At 42.3% G+C, this 19,548-nt stretch overlaps 1 protein-coding gene across 4 annotated transcripts in view; it reads left to right on the top strand.

Moving 5' to 3' along the window:
- Positions 1–1,884: 1,884 nt before the first annotated feature.
- The window catches only part of colq (collagen-like tail subunit (single strand of homotrimer) of asymmetric acetylcholinesterase), a 247,710-nt gene continuing 230,046 nt past the window's right edge, over positions 1,885–19,548 (top strand). For 2 of the 4 annotated variants that reach the window (XM_070880848.1, XM_070880844.1), the window contains exon 1: positions 1,885–2,317. The gene's annotated coding sequence lies outside the window, so the exon portion shown is untranslated. The remainder of the gene's footprint in view (positions 2,318–19,548) is intronic. The other 2 variants (XM_070880849.1, XM_070880850.1) reach the window with 2 other exon arrangements.

The raw sequence follows: 19,548 nt of genomic DNA, 5'->3' as shown, positions 1-19,548 counted from the left end.
GTATTTAATTTGTTACAACAATGCATTTTGTAAAATCAAATTGTTACTTTGTTTACTTTTTAAATCGTCAAAGTCGCCCTCTACAATCGCGTGTCATGTTGGAAACCGAGTCCCTATTCCCTATTTTAAAACTGAGATCCCATCATATATCCAAATCTGTATAAAGCATTTGGGATTTTTCTTTAGTTGCGGACAGTTCGGTAGATGCAAGTTTGCATTGTGAGACTGTGCTGTTGCTTACCTGATCTCTCTACAATTGGTATATTTTTTCTGCTTTAGCCATTAAAAGCTTCTCGGAATTCACCAAGTTTTGTCGAGAGCTTTTCATTAATTGACTGCAATTTAATGAAAGAGAAAAAGATTGATTTAACTTCCGTTTGTCTGCAAAAAAGTATCAGTGAAAGCAATACCATGCTGTGGAATAGCTCTCTCCTTAATTGCATTGCCATTAATTCTCGAATAAATCAGATTTAGGCGATGGAGCAGATCAATAACCTTACAGTGTGTTACAGTGCGGATCCTTTTCTGGGAGACTAGGCAACGCTCGTCGGACGGTAAGAACTCTATTTCTTACTCTTTACTCACTGGTTCCGTGCGGGTTTGCAGGCACAACTGACTTTATTTTGTAGAAACTTAAAAAAACTGTCTGGTACAAGCAGAGGCAACAGGCCGGCACGGAAACGAGAATATTCCGTCTGTTGTTATTTCACAAGTTAAGCCCAGTGTTCAACTTTCCTCAGCTGGGTTGGGCTGAAATACATTTCAGCTCCAATTGTTAGATGTAACTTTCTGACTTAACTTTCTGACAGCGGGAGGCGATATCATTAAAGAAAGAAGACTTGCATTTATGTAGCGCCTTTCACGATCACCGGACGTCTCAAAGTGCTTTACAACCAATGAAGTACTTTTGGTGTAGTCACTGTTGTAATGTGGCAATTTGTGCACAGCAAACTCCCACAGACAGCAATGTGATAATGACCAGATATCTGTTTTTGTTATGTTGACTGAGGGATAAATATTGGCCAAGACACAGGGATAACTCCCCTGCTCTTCTTTGAAATAGTGCCATGGGATCTTTTACCTCCACCTGAGAGAGCAGACGGCCTCGGTTTAATGTCTCATCCGAAAGACGGCAGTGCAGCGCTCCCTCAGCATTACACTGGAGTGTCAGCCTAGATTTTGTTGTGCTCAACTTGAATCCACAACCTTCTGACTCAGCGGCGCGAGTGCTACCCACTGAGCCACAGTTGACAGAGATACATCTGTAGATATATGATCGGGAATAAGCAGAGAATTAATGGAGACATAGATAAACAATTGAAGTAACTTATGTATTTAAAGAGCTAAGTTATATTATTGAATACACAGCTCTAGCAACTGGCCGATATAGACTGCTGAAAGTTGGAGATTTGGAAGCACATCTAAATAGGAATATGAAGATTTATAAACGGTAGAACCTTTCGAATGATGAAATAGATGCATATTAATAACTAACATTGATCAACTTATATTATACACAGACCAATATAACAAGCACCTACAAATAATTAAAACCAAGTCGGTGTGCGGGATTGAGGGAGCGGAGTGTGAGCTCCTTCAGATTTTTGATGGATATAATTCAGAATTTGAGTGTTTTCATTTCCGTTAAAAGATTTCAAGTCGGCCTGCTCTCTTTAATCTCCCACTACTGTCAGATTTGCTCTCGAGAGAACCGAACAACGGACTTGCCCGGTTCGCCTCGAGAAGCACCTACTGCAGACCAGAGGCGCAGTCTCTTACATGGAAGATTGATTTTTGTTGTTGCTAGATCGGCTCAATTTGGTTTAAAACAAGCAAGCGCCTTGGGACGTTTTACTACGTTAAAGGTGCGATATAAGTGCAAGCTGTTGTATGTGAGAAGTGGGAATGGCCGATTCCAATCGCAGCCAGCGAGATGCAATGTGATCTGCCGAAGGTGCTGAGACACGTTTTCCTGACCGCCTGCTCGGCACGGCTGGCTGCTCTCAAGTGTGCGGCAGCTTCTCAAGGGGCTCCAGTCCACTTGGACATTTTAGCATCGCATTGCTTTCTCTGACTGCGAGAAAACAGGAATTCCCCCCCAAAAAGCACATGTTACTGCAAAAGCAGGGAGAAAATATCTGAAAACCACACTGGGTATTATACCGATCACCTGGAGAGCGGGATATTTATTGAAACCGGTCTCGGCTACAGGCATCAGAGGGTCGATTGCATTGATTTTGAGTTTATGGTCAGAGCTATGGAATACGACAAAGAGGGACTTTAGGATTGACCTTACAGAATTAAATAATCTAAAAAGGTAAGTCAGAAAGTTACGTTCTACTAAGGCATTGGCTTAGATTTTTTTTAAACCCAAATAGTTTGACAATTCTAATTTTAATCACACTGTTCAATAAACATTCCTGGCGCAATAACCCGCGGTGCACTGTAATCAGTCCGCTCCGTCGCTGTAACATCGCAGAGGCAGAATTTACATATTGATTATTCGAATTCCAGAAAGTGATTAGAAATGCCTAATTCTGCACAAATGCTGAATGATTCTAAAAGGGGTCAGACTGTTCCAGCGACACACAAGTACAAAACAGCACACAGACCTGTTCTTTTTGTAATTAAAAAAAACGAGAGAAATGGGTATTAAAGCAGCATCAGACTGTACAAAAAAGGTGCCTTAATTAACAGGTTTTATAGAGTCGAGATCAGTACGGCTGGCAGTTCTTTCTCACGAGGGGAAAAATTAGCAGGAGAGCAGTCTTAATTGGGGCAGGGATTAATAGGGGTGGTGTCATTATTGGGGTTACATTAATAGGGCTCCGATATAACACCAATCCTTTTTTGTACATTAATAGGGGTGATATCATTATTAGGGTCACATTAGTAGGTGTGGTGCCATTATTAGGGAATCATTAATAGGTTGGTGACATTATTGAGGATAAAATAATAGTGGTGTTGTCATTTTTGGGGTTACATTAGTAGGAGTGATGCCATTATTAGGGATACATTAATAGGAATGGTGTCATTACTGAGGTTACATTATTAGGGATGGTGTCATTCTTGGAGTTAGGATTAATAGGGTTGGTAAAATTATTGGGGTGACATTAATCAGGGTGGTGTCATTATTGGGGTGACATTAATAGGGTGCTTTCATTATTGGGGTTACATTAACAGGTGTTGCCATTATTGGGGTTACATGAATAGGGGTGGCAACATTATTGCAGTTACATTAATAAGGTTGGTGTCATTATTAGGGTTGCATCAATAGGAGTGGTGTCATTATTGGGGTTACATTAATAGGGGAGATGCCATTATTGGGGTTACATTAATAGGGGTGGTGTCATTATTGGGGATATATTAATATGGGAGATGTCATTATTGAGATTACCTGAATAAGGGTGGTGTCATTATCGGGGTTATATTAATAAGTGTGTTGTCATTATTGGGGTTACATTAATAGGGGTGGTGTCATTATTGGGGTTACATTAATAAGAATCGTGTCATTATTGAGGTTGCATTAATAGGGGTGGTGTCATTATTGGGGTTATACTAATGGGGCTGGTGTTATTATTGGGATTACATTAATAGGAGTGGTGTCATTAATAGGGCTATATTAATCATGAACTCCTTCATGGCAAATGAGCCCAAGGTGGGCAGAGGAAATGTTTCAAGGAGACCCTCAAAGCCTCCTTGATAAAATGCAACATCCCAGCCGACACCTGGGAGTCCCTGGCAAAAGATCGCCCTAAGTGGAGGAAGTGCATCCAGGAGGGTGCTGACCACCTCGAGTCTCATTGGTGCGAGCAAGCAGAAACCAAGCTCAGGCAGCAGAAGGAGCCTGCAGCAAACCAGTCCCACCCACCCGTTCCTCTATCCCATCTGTGACAGAGAATGTAATTCTCGTATTGGACTGTGCAGTCACCTAAGAACTCATTTTTAGAGTGGAAGCAAGTCTTCCTCGATTCCGAGGGGCTGCCTATGATGATGATGATGATTAATCAGGATGCTGTCATTATTGGAGTTACATTAATATTGGGTGATGTCATTATTTGGGTTACATTAATGTAGCGTCCTTATTGGGGTGACATTGGGCTAGATTTTCCACTTTTTTCGCATTCATAATGCCCACTTAATGTATAATTTAACGCTGAAATGACGTATAACGCCCAGATATCGCCCACTTAGCCACAAAATGGAAACTGACGCCCATTTTTCAGACACTTATCGTCGAGCATTACTTTCCCCATGTGTGTAATGCCGTGAAAAAAATAATACTGCCCGCCCACTTATTTTGGGCGGAATCATCAGAATGGGCAAAACCAACGCCCATAATATCGCCCATCGTTACTTTCTGCACATAATTAACGCCGAGATTCAACAATACTGACCACCCACTTTATTTTGTCATAAAGATCACATTTTCCGAAGCTAACGCCGAGGAACTCGCCCAGCGTCACTTTCACCACCGAGCACAAATATCGCCCACAGTATCACAGGCCCAAAAAAAAGGCCCAGAAAAAGTGGAACTGTTCTGAACTACTCACAGCGGTATGAACGCCATGTTCTAAATCACATGTCACATCATTTAAAAAGCTGCTCTGCTTCAACCTCGGGGGAGTTCGGATGTACTCTGGAGGTCTTTTTAAGTGATGTAAACATCTGAACAAACATCTTTATCATACTGTGAATGATTGGAATTTAATAGGTGTCTTCATCGGGACATTCATTCTTTGTGACCAATCGGTGGAAAACAGATAGCTATTGGAATGGAGCCTGTCTTTTCTCACTCTCTCTTGATGACCAATTACATGCTGCAGACTCGAGATGGCAGAAGGTATGCTCCACAGCATTATGTGACCAATGTAAGACGTGCCAGATTGATGAGGAGAACCAGACGTTACACCCCCCGCAAGTACAGGGAGAAGCAGTCTTACCTCAACTTTCCCGACACCACCTGCCTTCGGAGACTGCGCTTCCACAAAGAGGTTATCACTGAGGTATGCCAGCTCCTAAGGGGAGATCTGCAGCCTTCCAGCGCCATTAGTACTGCACTGTCCGTTGAGGTCAAAGTCACTGCGGCACTGTCGTTCTACGTGTTGGGTTCTTTTCAGGCCTCAGCTGGTGACATTGGTGGTCTGTCTCAGCATCCACACATTGCTGCATTAGACAGATCACTGAAGCCCTGTACACAAGCACGATGGACTTTATCAGCTTTCCTATGACCAGGGATGCTCAGACTGAGAGGGCTCGAGGATTCTACCGAATTGCTGACTTCCCCAAGGTGCAGGGAGCAATAGACTTTACACACATCGTGATGCGGGCATTGTTTGAAGATGCAGAGTTTTTCAGGAACCGCAAGGAATTTCACTCCCTGAATGTGCAACTTGTTTTAGACCACCAGCAAATAATTATGGCAGTGAATGCTAAATTTCCAGGCAGCATCCATGATGGTCACATCCTGCGTGAGAGCACTGTATCTGACTTGTTTAACAATCAGCCATAAGGTCAGTGCTGGATGCTTGCTGACAAAGGATATGGCCTCGCTACCTGGCTGATGACGTCCATGCGTGACACCCATACCAAAGCCAATAAGCGATACAACGAGAGACACAGAGCCACTCCCAATATCGTGGAGAAAACCATTGGAGTGCTTAAGCAGCACTTTAGATGCCTGGACGACTTAGGTGGCGAGCTCCAATACCACCCTGAGCAGATAGCTCAATTCATGGTGATGTGTTCCATGCTGCACAACTTGGCTATCAGAGGAGACAAGAATTGCCAGAAGAGTCTGACAGTCCACCTCAGCAGAGAGAGGAAGAGGAGGATGAGGAGGTGGACGCTGACATCACCCCAGACAGTCGGGCTGATGCTGAAGCCATGCCCCTGCCCTCCTGTAGACCACATGAAAGGGCCCATGGTAGCATGATAGCTGCAAGACTCTTACTTCAGGAGCTCATAAATGAGCGCTTTGCCTGAAGGAACGTTGGTGTTATTTACAAGGCTGACACACTGCTGGGTATGCAGGTCATACATTAATGGTGGGCATCACCTCGGTGACAGTTAAAGCTTAAGTTGATTGAAGTTAAGTGTAATTATACCCTTTGATGTTAAGGAATCACCAGCGTGTAACGGTGCAGCTATCTTAGCCAATGCGCACAAGGTTTCGTTAAATAAAAAACATTTAAATCGAACATTTGTCTGAAATCTTAAATATTTCTGTAAAAAACAACCCTTCCCCCACCACCTCACCCCCCCCCCCCCGCCCACGCTTCGCCTCCCCACCTCTACCCCTTCCCCTTCCCCTCCTGACTCCAAGCTGACCTGCCGAGGAGCTCCTCAGGCGATGCTTCATTGGGAGTGGGGGGCACAGGGTGGCGAAGGGGATGATGGCCGAACTGCTGCTTGGACAAATACGGGAGAGGACGGTCCCGAGGTGGGAACATGCTCTGAGCCAGAAGCAAGATGTTGCTCCTAGCTCTCATGTGTCGTTGGCAAGTGGGTGTAGCACCTTGGGGTGCAGTGCCGTGCTCCGGGACCACTGGGAACCCTCTGCCACCAGTGTTCCTGGCTACCAACTTCAGGGCCTCCTCCATCCCTTCCATGTTATATCTTATCTGTTGGACAAAAACTCGGTGCCAACTATGTTCTTGATGCTTAGTAGGCTTTTTGCTGCTGCTGAATCTCCCTCGTGCCTCCCACGACAGCCAAACAAGCACACACCACAGCCATGTGCTTTCAGTCCCTCTCAGCTTCCTCTCTGTCTCCTCTTTGCACATGTCATGATGACCCGTGACCTCCTGAATCGCGGGAATCAAGCGTTGCCATGCCATTGCTAAGAACGGCGACACTTTACAGCAGAAGGTCAGAGAGATTTAACACTACCGCCTATTTCATATCGCTCGCGGTCATGCCCAATTTCAAAAATGAAGACTAGCTTTGAGAATGGGCAACATGCCGGCGATCTGAAAATCCATTTTTACCAACCACGCCGGAAATACCGCCCATTTTTGGGCGATCTGCACAAAATTGTAAAATCTAGCTCATTAATATTGAGTGTGTAATTTTGGCGGTTACATTAATAGGATGGTGACATTATTAAGGATACATTACTAGGGGTTGTGTCATTATTGTGGTTACATTAATAAGGCTGATGTCATTATTGGGATTACAGTAATGGGGTGGTGTCATTATTGCGGTTACATTAATAGGGATGATGTCATTATTGCGGTTACATTAATAGGGCTGATGTCTTTGTTGGGTTTCCATTAATAGAGGTGATGTCATTACTGAGGTTACATTAATAGGGATGGTGATATTATTGGGTTACATTAATAGGGGTGACATCATTATTGGGGTTACATTAATAGCGGAGATGTCATTGTACGAATTACGTTAATAGGGGAGGTGAAATTATTGGGGTTATATTAATAGTGGTGTTGTCATCATTGAGGTTACATTAATGGGTGGTGACATTACTGCAGTTACATATGGGCCCAAGTTTTGGCTCGAATTGCTCCTATTTTTTTGGAGCAACTAGTTTAGTATGGTGTATCTTAGAAATCGGAATTTTCGGCATTTAGTTTACTCCAGTTTAAGTGAGTTAGAATAGTTTAGTTTTAGTACAGTTTTATTTTCAAAAGGGGGCGATACCAGCGACTTACGCCTGTTTTGCAAGTTTAGGCAGTGAAAAATTACTCCAAACTAAGTTGGAACATAGTATGTGTCCACTTTTGTACGCTCTGAAAAAGCTTGCGGACACTTTAGAAATCAGACGCAGGTATCCAGAGATGGGGGTGGGGGGCAGGGGTGGGGGGCGGGTGGGAAAGGGAAGTTAGAGGATTTTCCAAAACATTAAACACTTCACTTTTAAAAATAAAGAACCATCATCAATAATAAATGATAAATAAATCAGTAAATCAATAAATAATGAATAAAAAATAAAAAATCATTCACTAAATCAATAAATAAAAAATAAAAAGTTCCTTCCTCACCTACCCTTTCGGGAGCACCAGGAGCCTGGCCAGGACTCCGGGCTGCGTGCTTTGGGCTGAAAATCATCACCTTGGCCACTCCAGGAACCCATTTGGCCAGAGCTAGGGGCTGCGTGCTGCAAATTGTCACTCTGGCCGCTCCAGGAGCCCATTCAGCCAGGGCTAGGGGCTGCGTGCTGCGAATCGGTATTCTGACCACTCCAGGAGCCCCATTCGGCCAGGGCTAGGGGCTGAGTGCTGCAAATCATCACTCTGGCCGCTCCCGGAGCCCATTTGGCCAGGGCTAGGGGCTGCGTGCTTTGGGCCCCTCCCACACAGCCAGCAGCATATGCAAACAGAATCTGGGGGCCAGGATCTACTGCGCACGCGCGCAGACTCTACTGTGCATGCGCGCAGCTGCCGGCACTCTTTTTGGCCCAGAGCTGTAGCTCCGCCCCCAGCTGCTTGTGCTGCACTGCGTTGACTGTGAAACAGGCCTGCTGGACTCGGAGAATCGCGAGGTAAGTTTTAGGCGCTTTTTTAATTCTAAAAAATAGGCAGGTCTCTCGGAGTGCGCCGTTCTGGGAGGAGATCCGAAACTTGGGCCCATTAATAGGTGTGGTTTCATTCTTGGAGTTACATTAATAGGGTTGTGTCTTTATTGGAGATACACTAATAGGGTGAAGTCATTATTGGGGTTACATTAATAGGTGTGGTGGAATTATTGGGGTTACATTAGTACGGGTGATGCCATTATTTGGGATACATTAATCGGAGTGGTGTTATTACTGAGGTTACATTAGTAGGGGTGGTGTCATTATTAGAGTTAGGATTACTAGGGGTAGTTAAATTATTGGGGTTACATTAATCGGGGTGACGTCATTAGTGGGGTTATATTAATAGGTATTCTGTCATGTGAGGTTATCCACTTTGGTGGTAAAAACAGAGAGACAGACTATTGGTGACAGATTAGGAAAAGGGGAGATGCAACGAGATCTGGGTGACATGGTCCATCAGTCATTGAAGGTTGGCATGCAGGTACAGCAGGCGGTTAAGAAAGCAAATGGCATGTTGGCCTTCATAGCGAGGGGATTTGAGTACAGGGGCAGGGAGGTGTTACTACAGTTGTACAGGGCCTTGGTGAGGTCACACCTGGAGTATTGTGTACAGTTTTGGTCTTCTAACTTGAGGAAGGACATTCTTGCTATTGAGGGAGTGCAGCGAAGGTTCACCAGACTGATTCCCGGGCTGGCGGAACCGACATATCAAGAAAAACTGGATCAACTGGGCTTGTATTCACTGGAGTTCAGAAGAATGAGAGGGGATCTCATAGAAACGTTTAAAATTCTGACGGGTTTAGACAGGTTAGATGCAGGAAGAATGTTCCCAGTGTTGGGGAAGTCCAGAACCAGGGGTCACAGTCTAAGGATAAGGGGTAAGCCATTTAGGACCGAGATGAGGAGAAACTTCTTCACCCAGAGAGTGATGAACTTGTGGAATTCTCTACTACAGAAAGTTGTTGAGGCCAATTCACTAAATATATTCAAAAAGGAGTTGGATGTAGTCCTTACTATTAAAGGGATCAAGGGGTATGGCGAGAAAGCAGGAATGGGTTACTGAAGTTGCATGTTCAGCCATGAACTCATTGAATGGCGGTGCAGGCTCGAAGGGCCGAATGACCTACTCCTGCAGCTATTTTCTATGTTTCTATGTTTCTATTAGGGTTACATTAATAGGAGTGGCGTCATTATTGGGATTACATTAATATGGAAGGTGTCGGTATTGGTGTTACATTAATAGGGTGGTGACATTATTGAGGATAAAATAATAGGGGTGGTGTCATTATTCAGTTTACATTAATAGGGTTGATGTCAGTATTGGGTTTACATTAGTAGGGGTGATGCCATTATAAGGTTACATTAATAAGAGTGGTGTCATTACTCGGGTTACATTCTTAGGGGTGGTGTCATTATTGGAGTTAGGATTAATAGGGGTAGTGAAATTATTGGGGTTACATTAATAGGGGTGGCATTATTAGTGGGGATACATTAATATGGGTGATGTCATTATTGGTGTAAAATCAATAGATGTATTGTCATTATTGGGCTTACATTAACAGGGTGTAAAATTAATAGATGTATTGTCATTATTGGGCTTACATTAACAGGGTGTTGTCATTATTAGGGTTACATTAATAGGATTGTGTCATTATTGGAGATAGATTGATAGGGTAGTATTGTTGGGGTTATATTAAAAGGATGGTGTCATTATTGGGGTACATTAATAGGGGAGTTGACATTTTTGGGTTTACATTAATAGGAGTGTTGACATTATTGTGGTTACATTAATAGGGATGATGTCAGTGTTGGGTTTACATTAGTAGGGGTGATGCCAGTATTAAGGATACATTAATAGGAGTGGTGTCATTATTTGAGTTATGTTAATAAAGTTGTGTGATTATTGGGCTTACATTAACAAGGTTGGTGACATTATTGCGGTTACATTAATAGGGTGGTGTCATAATTAGTGTCACTTTAGTAGGTGTGATGCCATTATTAGGGATTCATTAATATGGATGGTGTCAAAAATATAAAAACAGATAGCAAGAGTTTCTATAGGTATATAAAAAGGAAAAGAGTGGCTAAAGTAAATATTGGTCTCTTAGAGGACAAGACTGAGGAATTAGTGATGGGGAATATGGAGATGGCAGAAACTCTGAACAAATATTTTGTATCGGTCTTTATGGTAGAGGACACTAAAAATATCCCAACAGTGGATAGTCAAGGGGCTATAGCGGGGGAGGAACTTAACACAATCACAATCACTAAGGCGGTGGTACTCAGTAAGATAATGGGACTAAAGGTGGATAAATTCCCTGGACTGATGGCCTGTATCCTAGGGTCTTAAGAGAATTAACGGCAGGGATAGTGGATGCATTGGTTGTGATTTACCAAAATTCCCTGGATTCTGGGGAGGACCCAGCAGATTGGAAAACTGTAAATGTAACGGCCCTATTTAAAAAAGGAGGCAGACAAAAGGCAGTTAGCCTAACATCTGTGGTTGGGAAAATATTGAAGTCCATTATTAAAGAAGCAGCAGGAGGACATTGGGAAAAGCATAATTCAGTCAGGCAGAGTCAGCATGGATTTATGAAGGAGAAGTCATGTTTGACAAATTTGCTGGAATCCCTTGAGGCAGTAACGAACAGGGTGGATAAAGAGGAACCAATGGATGTGGTGTATTTGGACTTCCAGAAGGCATTTGACAAGGTGCCACATAAAAGGTTACTGCACAAGATAAAAGTTCATGGGGTTGGGGGTAATAGATTAGCATGGATAGAGGATTGGCGAACTAAGAAAACAGAGAGTCGGGGTAAATGATTCATTCTCGTGTTAGCAACCAGTAACTAGTGGGGTGCCACAGGGATCAGTGCTGGGACCCCAACTATTTACAATCTATATTAACGACTTGGATGAAGGGACCGAGTGTAACGTAGCCAAGTTTGCTGTCGATAGAAAGATGAGAGGGAAAGCAATGTGTGAGGAGGATACAAAAAACCTGCAAAAGGACATAAACAGCCTAAGTGAGTGGGCAAAAATGCGATAGATGGAGTATAATGTTGGAAAGTGTGAGGTTATGCACTTTGGCAGAAAAAAATCAAAGAGCAAGTTATTATTTAAATGGAGAAAAATTGGAAAGTGCTGCAGTACAGCGGGACCTGGGGGTCCTGGTGCATGAAACACAAAAGGTTAGTATGCAGGTACAGCAAGTGATCAAGAAGGCCAATTGAATCTTGGCCTTTATTGCAAAGGGGATGGAGTATAAAAGCAGTGAAGATTTGCTACAGTTATACAGGGTATTGGTGAGACCACACCTGGAATGCTGCATGCAGTTTTGGTTTCCATATTTACGAAAGGATATACTTGTTTTGGAGGCAGTTCAGAGAAGGTTCACAAGGTTGATTCCAGAGATGAGGGGGTTGACTTATGAGGAAAGATTGGGTAGGTTGGGCCTCTACTCATTGGAATTCAGGAGAATGAGAGGTGATCTTATCAAAACATATAAGATTATGAGGGTGCTTGACAAGGTGGATGCAGAGAGGATGTTTCCACTGATAGGGGAGACTAGAACTAGGGGGCATAATCTTAGAATAAGGGGCCGCCCATTTAAAACTGAGATGAGGAGAAATTTCTTCTCTCAGAGTGTTGTAAATCTATGGAATTTGCTACCTCAGAGAGCTGTGGAAGCTGGGACATTGAATACATTTAAGACAGAGATAGGGGTGGTGTCATTATCCGGCATTCATATGAACATAACAACATAAGAAATAGGAGCAGGAGTCCGCCATTTAATACGATCATGGCTCATCCAATCATGGACTCAGCTCCACTTCCCTGCCCGCTCCCCATAACCCCTTATCCCTTTATTGTTTATGAAACTGTCTATTTCTGTCTTAAATTTATTCAATGTCCCAGCTTCCACAGCTCTCTGAGGCAGCGAATTCCACACTCAGAAGAAATTTCTCCTCATCTCAATTTTAAATGGGCAACCCTAGTTCACCGGATGGTGACATTATTATGGTTACATTAATAGTGGTGGTGTAATTTTGCGGGTTACATTAATAGAAGTAGCTAATTATTGGGGTTACATTAATAGGAGTGATATCATTATTGGGTTACATTACTAATGGTGGTGTCATTATTAGGCTTTCATTAATCGGGGTAATGAAATAATTGGGGTTACATTAATAGTGGTGATGTCATTATTGGGAATACATTAATAGAGTGCTATCATTATCGGGGTAAAATTAATAGGGGTGGTGTCATTATTGGGCTTACATTAATAGGGTGGTGTCATTATTGGGGTTACATTAATAGGGATGATGATATTATTCGGGTTACTTTAATAGAGGTAGCTAATTATTGGTGTTACAATATTGGAGTGATGTCATTATTGCAGTCAAATTAATAGGGGTGGTGTCATTATTGGGCTTACATTAATAGTGTGTCATTATGGGGGTTACATTAATATGGGTGATGTCATTATTGTGGTTACATTAGTAGGGGTGCTGGCAACATTGGGGTTACATTAATAGGGTTGTTGACATTACTGGGGTTGTATTATTAGGGGTGATGTCATTATTGGGGTTACATTAAAACAGTGGTGTTATTATTGGGGTTACATTAATAGGGCTGATGTCATTATTAGGGTTAGGATTAACAGGATGGTGTCCTTATGGTGGTTACATTAATGGGGTGCTGTCAATATTGGGGATACATTAACAGGGATGTTAACATTATTGTGGTTACATTATTAGGTGTGATGTCATCACTTGGGCTACATTAATAGGGATGGTAACGTTATGGTAACATTAATAGGGGTGGTGTCATTGTTGGTGTTACGTTAATAGGGGTAGTGACATTATTGGGGTTACATTAATGGGGGTCGTGAGATTATTGGGGTTACATTAATGGGGTGGTGACATTATTGGGATTACATTAATATGGGTCATGACATTATTGGGGTTACATTAATAGGGGTGGTGACATTATTGGGATTACATTAATATGGGTAGTGACATTATTGGGGTTACATTAATGGGGTGGTGACATTATTGGGATTACATTAATAGAGCTAGCTAATTATTTGGGTTATATTAATAGGGGTGATGTCATTATTGAGATAAAATTAACAGGGGTGATGACATTTTTTTTGGAGCAACTTGATTTTTCTGGAATATCTTAAAAAGCCCCATTTTGTACGTTCAATTTGCGCCGGTGTAAGTGAGTTAGTGAGGATTTTTTTAGTTTATTTTTTTCAAAAGGGGGCATTACCAGCCACCTACACCCGTTTTGGCCATTTAGGCCACATTGGACAGCTAATAGTTACTCGAAACTAACTTAGGAAAGCATATGTGGCCACTTGTTGCCGCACAGAAAATCCTTGCGAAGACTTAAGAAATCAGCGCAGGTAGGTACATCGGAGGCCAGCAGAACTTAATGACTTAACTAAAGAATGTGAATAGGATCAAACAGCTATACAGGACATCATATGACAAACTTCACAAAGTTAATTTACTATACAACAGAGGCATTCATGGAAGCTTAAACTACAAAAATAAAAGAAGTAAAGAGACAAAATATATTTACATAATTTTTTCAAAATATCCAAATAAAAAATAGAAGTACCTCCTGCTCGTAATTCTTATGTTCTTATGTTCTCCCAGCTGCCTAAGCTAACCCACCATCATAGAAATATTTTATACCATATAGCCAGGAAATTTACTGTTTGTTTTATGCTTTTAAATATTTTGAAAATTCAAGCAAAATTTTTCCACCAAATCTAATGTTCAAGAATTGATTATGATGTATTTGAAAGTATTTTCCATTTACTTGGAAGTATTTTCATCAACATGGTAAAGGAAAGTCTTGAGTAAGTTCATTAAAATTACTGGCTACACAGTTATCACCGCCGCCCACAACCCCCCCCCCCCCGGCCTGGATCAAAACTCCCCCCCCCCCGGGATCAAAACTCACCCACCCACACCCCCCTCCCCGGATCAAAACTCCCCCCACCCTGATCAAAACTCACCTCCCCGCCCCGATCAAAACACCCCCCCCCCCGATCAAAACACTCCCCCCCTCCCCCGCCGATCAAAGCACTCCACCCTCTGGATCAAAACACCCCCACCCCTCCCCTGGATCAAAACACTCCCCCCACCGATTGAACCCCTCCCCCCAATCAAAACACTCCCCCCCCCTCCCTCGGATCAAAACAGCCCCCCTCCCTTGGATCAAACACCTACCCTCCCCGATCAAAACACGCCCCCCCCCGATCAAAACTCCCCCCCTCCCCTAGATCAAAACATCCACCCCGGTTCAAAACTCCACCCCCGCCCCTCCCCCCCCCCCATTTCCGCCGTCCCGGTTTGAGCCCCGCACCAACCTGCTTCTTGTGGCCTTCTAGCCTGGAAGGCAGTTGGCCGGCCTGTGCAGCAGGCCACTTGGCCTGGGGTTGGGGCGGGATGCATCGGGTCAAACGCTGCAGCACACATGCTACTGCGCATGAGTGCACATTCCAACGCACATGTGCAGAGCTGCTGGCACTGTTTCTGGCGCAGGGCCCTAACTCTGCCCCCTAATCGACTGGCCATGCCGCGCCAAGCCCCGGGAGAGGCAACACAGTGGCTAGAATTGGGGGAGATTTTTTAGGTGCCATTTTCAGCCTAAAAAGTCGGCGCAACTCTGGTGAGTGCGCCGAAAAAAGTGGTTGGCCAAATTTGAGCCCATTAATAGGATGTTGTCATTATTGTGTTACATTAATAGGGGTTGTGTTATTATTGGCTATACATTAATAGGGTTGATGTCATTATGGGGCTTAAATTAAAAGGTATCACATCATTAATAGGGTTACATTAATAGGGGTGGTGTCATTATTGGGCATCCATAAGAACATAAGAACCTAAGAACATAAGAAATAGGAGCAGGAGTCCGCCATTTAATACGCCATTCATGGCTCATCCAATCATGGACTCAGCTCCACTTCCCTGCCCACTCCCCATAACCCCTTCATTGTTTATGAAACTGTCTATTTCTGTCTTAAATTTATTCAATGTCCCAGCTTCCACAGCTCTCTGAGGCAGCGAATTCCACAGATTCACAACCCTCTGAGAGAAGAAATTTCTCCTCATCTCAGTTTTAAATGGGCGGCCACTAGTTCACCGGATGGAGACATTATTATGGCTACATTAATAGAGGTGGTGTAATTTTGGGGGTTACATTAATAGAGGTAGCTAATTATTGGAGCTACATTAATAGGGGTGATATTATCGGGTTACATTAATAGCGGTGGTGTCATTATTGGGGTTACATTAATAGAGTGCTATCATTATTGGGGTAAAATTAATAGGGGTGGTGTCATTATTGGGCTTACATTATAGGATGGTGTCATTATTGGGGTTACATCAATAGGGGTGTGATCATTATTCGGGTTACATTAATAGGGGTGATAATATTATTGGGGTTACATTAAAAGTGGTAGCTAATTATTGGTGTTACAATATTGGGGTGATGTCATTATTGCAGTCAAATTAATAGGGGTGGTGTCATTATTGGGCTTACATTAATAGTGTGGTGTCATTATGGGGGTAACAATATGGGTGATGTCATTATTGTGGTTACATTAATAGGGGTGCTGTCAATATTGGGGTTACATTAATAGGGTTGTTGACATGACTGGGGTTGTATTATTAGGGGTGATGTCATTATTGGGGTTACATTATTAAGGTGGTGTCATAATTGTGGTTACATTAATGGGGCTGATGTCATTATTAGGGTTAGGATTAACAGGATGGTGTCCTTATGGTGGTTACATTAATGGGGTGCTGTCAATATTGGGGATACATTAATAGGGCTGTTAACATTATTGGGGTTACATTATTAGGTGTGATGTCATCACTCTGGTTACATTAATAGGGATGATAACATTATGGTAACATTAATAGGGGTGATGTCATTATTGTGGTTAGGATTGACAGGATGGTGTCATTATTGGGTTATATTATTAGGGTGAAGTCATTATTGTGGTTACATTAATAGGGTGATGTCATTGTGTTACATTAATAGGGGTGTTGACATTATTGGAGTTATATTAATAGTGGTTGTGTAATTATTAGGCTTACATTAATAGGGATCGTGTAATTATTGGTGTTACATTAATCGGGGTGCTGTCATTATTGGGGTTAGGATTAACAGGGTGGATACATTATTGGGGTTGCATTGATAGGGTGGTGTCATTATTGGGATTACATTAATATGGGCAGTGACATTATTTGGGGTTACATTAACAGGGGTAGTGACATTATTGGGGTTACATTAATATGGGTAGTGACATTATTGGGGTTAAATTAATATGGGTACTGACATTATTGGGGTTACATTAATAGGGGTGGTGTCATGATTGAGGTCAAATTAATAGGGGTGGTGACATTATTGGGTTACATTAATAGGAATGGTGACATTTGTACGGTTAATAGTGATGGCGTCGTCATTAGGGTTAAACATAAAACATTGAAACATAGAAAATAGGTGCAGGAGTAGGCCATTCGGCCCTTCTAGCCTGCACCGCCATTCAATGAGTTCATGGCTGAACATGCAACTTCAGTACCCCATTCCTGCTTTCTCACCATACCCCTTGATTCCCCTAGTAGTAAGGACTTCATCTAACTCCTTTTTGAATATATTTAGTGAATTGGCCTCAACAACTTTCTGTGGTAGAGAATTCCACAGGTTCACCACTCTCTGGGTGAAGAAATTCCTCCTCATCTCGGTCCTAAATGGCTTCCCCCTTATCCTTAGACTGTGTCCCCTGGTTCTGGACTTCCCCAACATTGGGAACATTCTTCCTGCATCTAACCTGTCTAACCCCGTCAGAATTTTAAACGTTTCTATGAGGTCCCCTCTCATTCTTCTGAACTCCAGTGAATACAAGCCCAGTTGATCCAGTCTTTCTTGATAGATCAGTCCCGCCATCCCGGGAATCAGTCTTGTGAACCTTCGCTGCACTCCCTCAATAGCAAGAATGTCCTTCCTCAGGTTAGGAGACCAAAACTGTACATTAATAGGGCTGATGTCATTATTGGGGTTAGGATTAACAGGATGGGGGTTACATTATTGGGGTGTTAGCATTATTGGGGTTACATTAAAAGTGATGTTGTCAATATTCGGGTTACATTAATAGGCTGTTGACATTAGTGTGGTTAAATTATCGGGGTGATGTCATTATTGTGGTTACGTTAATAGGGCTGGTGTCATTATTCAGGTTACATTAATAAGGATGATGTCATTATTGGGATTACATTAAAAGTGGTGGTGTCATTATTAGGGTTAGGAGTATCAGGGTGGTGTCCTTATTGGGGTTACATTAACAGGGTGGTGTCATTATTGCAGTTTCATTAAGAGGGGTGGTGTCATTATTGTGTTACATTAATAGGGGTGCTGTCATTATTGGGGTTGCATTATTGGGGGTGTTGTCATTATTTGGGTTACATTAACAGCAGTGGTGTCATTATTAGGGTTAGGATTTACAGGATGGTGTCATTATGGGGTTTACATTAATAGGACTGCTGACATTATTGGGGTTACATTAATATTCGTGCTGTCATTATTGGGGTTAAATTAATAGGGATGATGTCATTATTGGGGTTAGGATTAAACGTGTGGTGTCATTATTGGGGTTATATTAATAGGGCTGGTGTTATTATTGGGGTTACATTAATAGAGATGATGTCGGTATTGGGTTACGTTAATAGCGATGGTTTTATTATTGGGGTTACATTAAAAGGGGTGATGACATCATTGGGTTACATTAATAGGGGAGGCTTCAATTGTGAGGTTACTTTAATAGGGTGATGTCATTATTGGGCTTGCATTAATAGGGGTGATGATATAATTGGGTTATATTAATGGGATGATGTATTTATTGTGGTTAAGTTTATAGGGGTGGTGCCAATATTGGGGTTACATTAATAGGGGCGATATCATTACTGGGATTCAATAAATAGGGGGGATGTTATTATTGGGGTTAAGATTAACAGGGTGGATTCATTATTGAGGTTGCACTAATAGGGTGGTGTCATTATTGGGATTACATAATTAGGGCTGGTGTCATTATTCGAGTTACATTAATAGGGATGGTGACATTATTGGAGTTACATTAATAGAGGTAGCTAATTATTGGGCTTGCATTAATAGGGGTGATGTCATTATTGGAGTAAAATTAATAGGGGTGGTGTCATTGTTGGGGCTACATTAAAATGGTGGTGTCATTATTAGGATGACATTAGTAGGGGTGTTGTCAATTTTGGGGTTGACATTATGGTAACATGAGTAGGGGTGGTGTGATTATTGGTGCTACGTTAAGAGGGGTGGCGTCATTATTGAACTTACATTAATAGGGTGGTGTCATTATTGGGCTTACATTAGTAGGCTGGTGTCATTATTGAAGTTACTTTAAGAGGGGTGTTGTCATTATTGGGATAAAATTATTAGGGCTGGTGTCATTATTCGGGTTACCTTAATATGGACTTTGTCATTATTGGGGTTACATTAATAGGGCTGATGTCATTATTAGGGTTAGAATTAATAGGATTGTGTCATTATGGGGGTTACATTAATGAGGTGTAGGCATTATTGGGATTACATTAATCGGGGTGTTGTCAATATTGGGGTTACATTAAAAGAGTTGTTGACATAATTTCCCTTGTTAGCCACGGTTGAGCCACCTTCCCTTTTTTATTCTTACACCACACTGGGATGTAAAATTGTAGTTCATCCATGTGATCTTTAAATGTCTGCCATTGCCTATCCACTGTCAACCCTTTAAGTATCATTCTCCAGTCTATCCTAGCCAATTCACGTCTCATACCATCAAAGTTTCTTTTCTTTAAGTTCATGACCCTAGTCTCTGAATTAACTGTGTCACTCTCCATCTGAATGAAGAATTCTACCATATTATGGTCACTCTTCCCCAAGGGACCCTGCATGACCAGATTGCTAATTATTCCTCTCTC

The sequence above is a fragment of the Pristiophorus japonicus genome, chromosome 5 (genome assembly GCF_044704955.1).
Source record: "Pristiophorus japonicus isolate sPriJap1 chromosome 5, sPriJap1.hap1, whole genome shotgun sequence".
In the NCBI taxonomy this organism is placed as follows: Eukaryota; Metazoa; Chordata; class Chondrichthyes; family Pristiophoridae; genus Pristiophorus; species Pristiophorus japonicus.
Note: the sequence above shows the minus strand (reverse complement) of the source record. Positions and strands in the feature narration are given on the sequence as shown.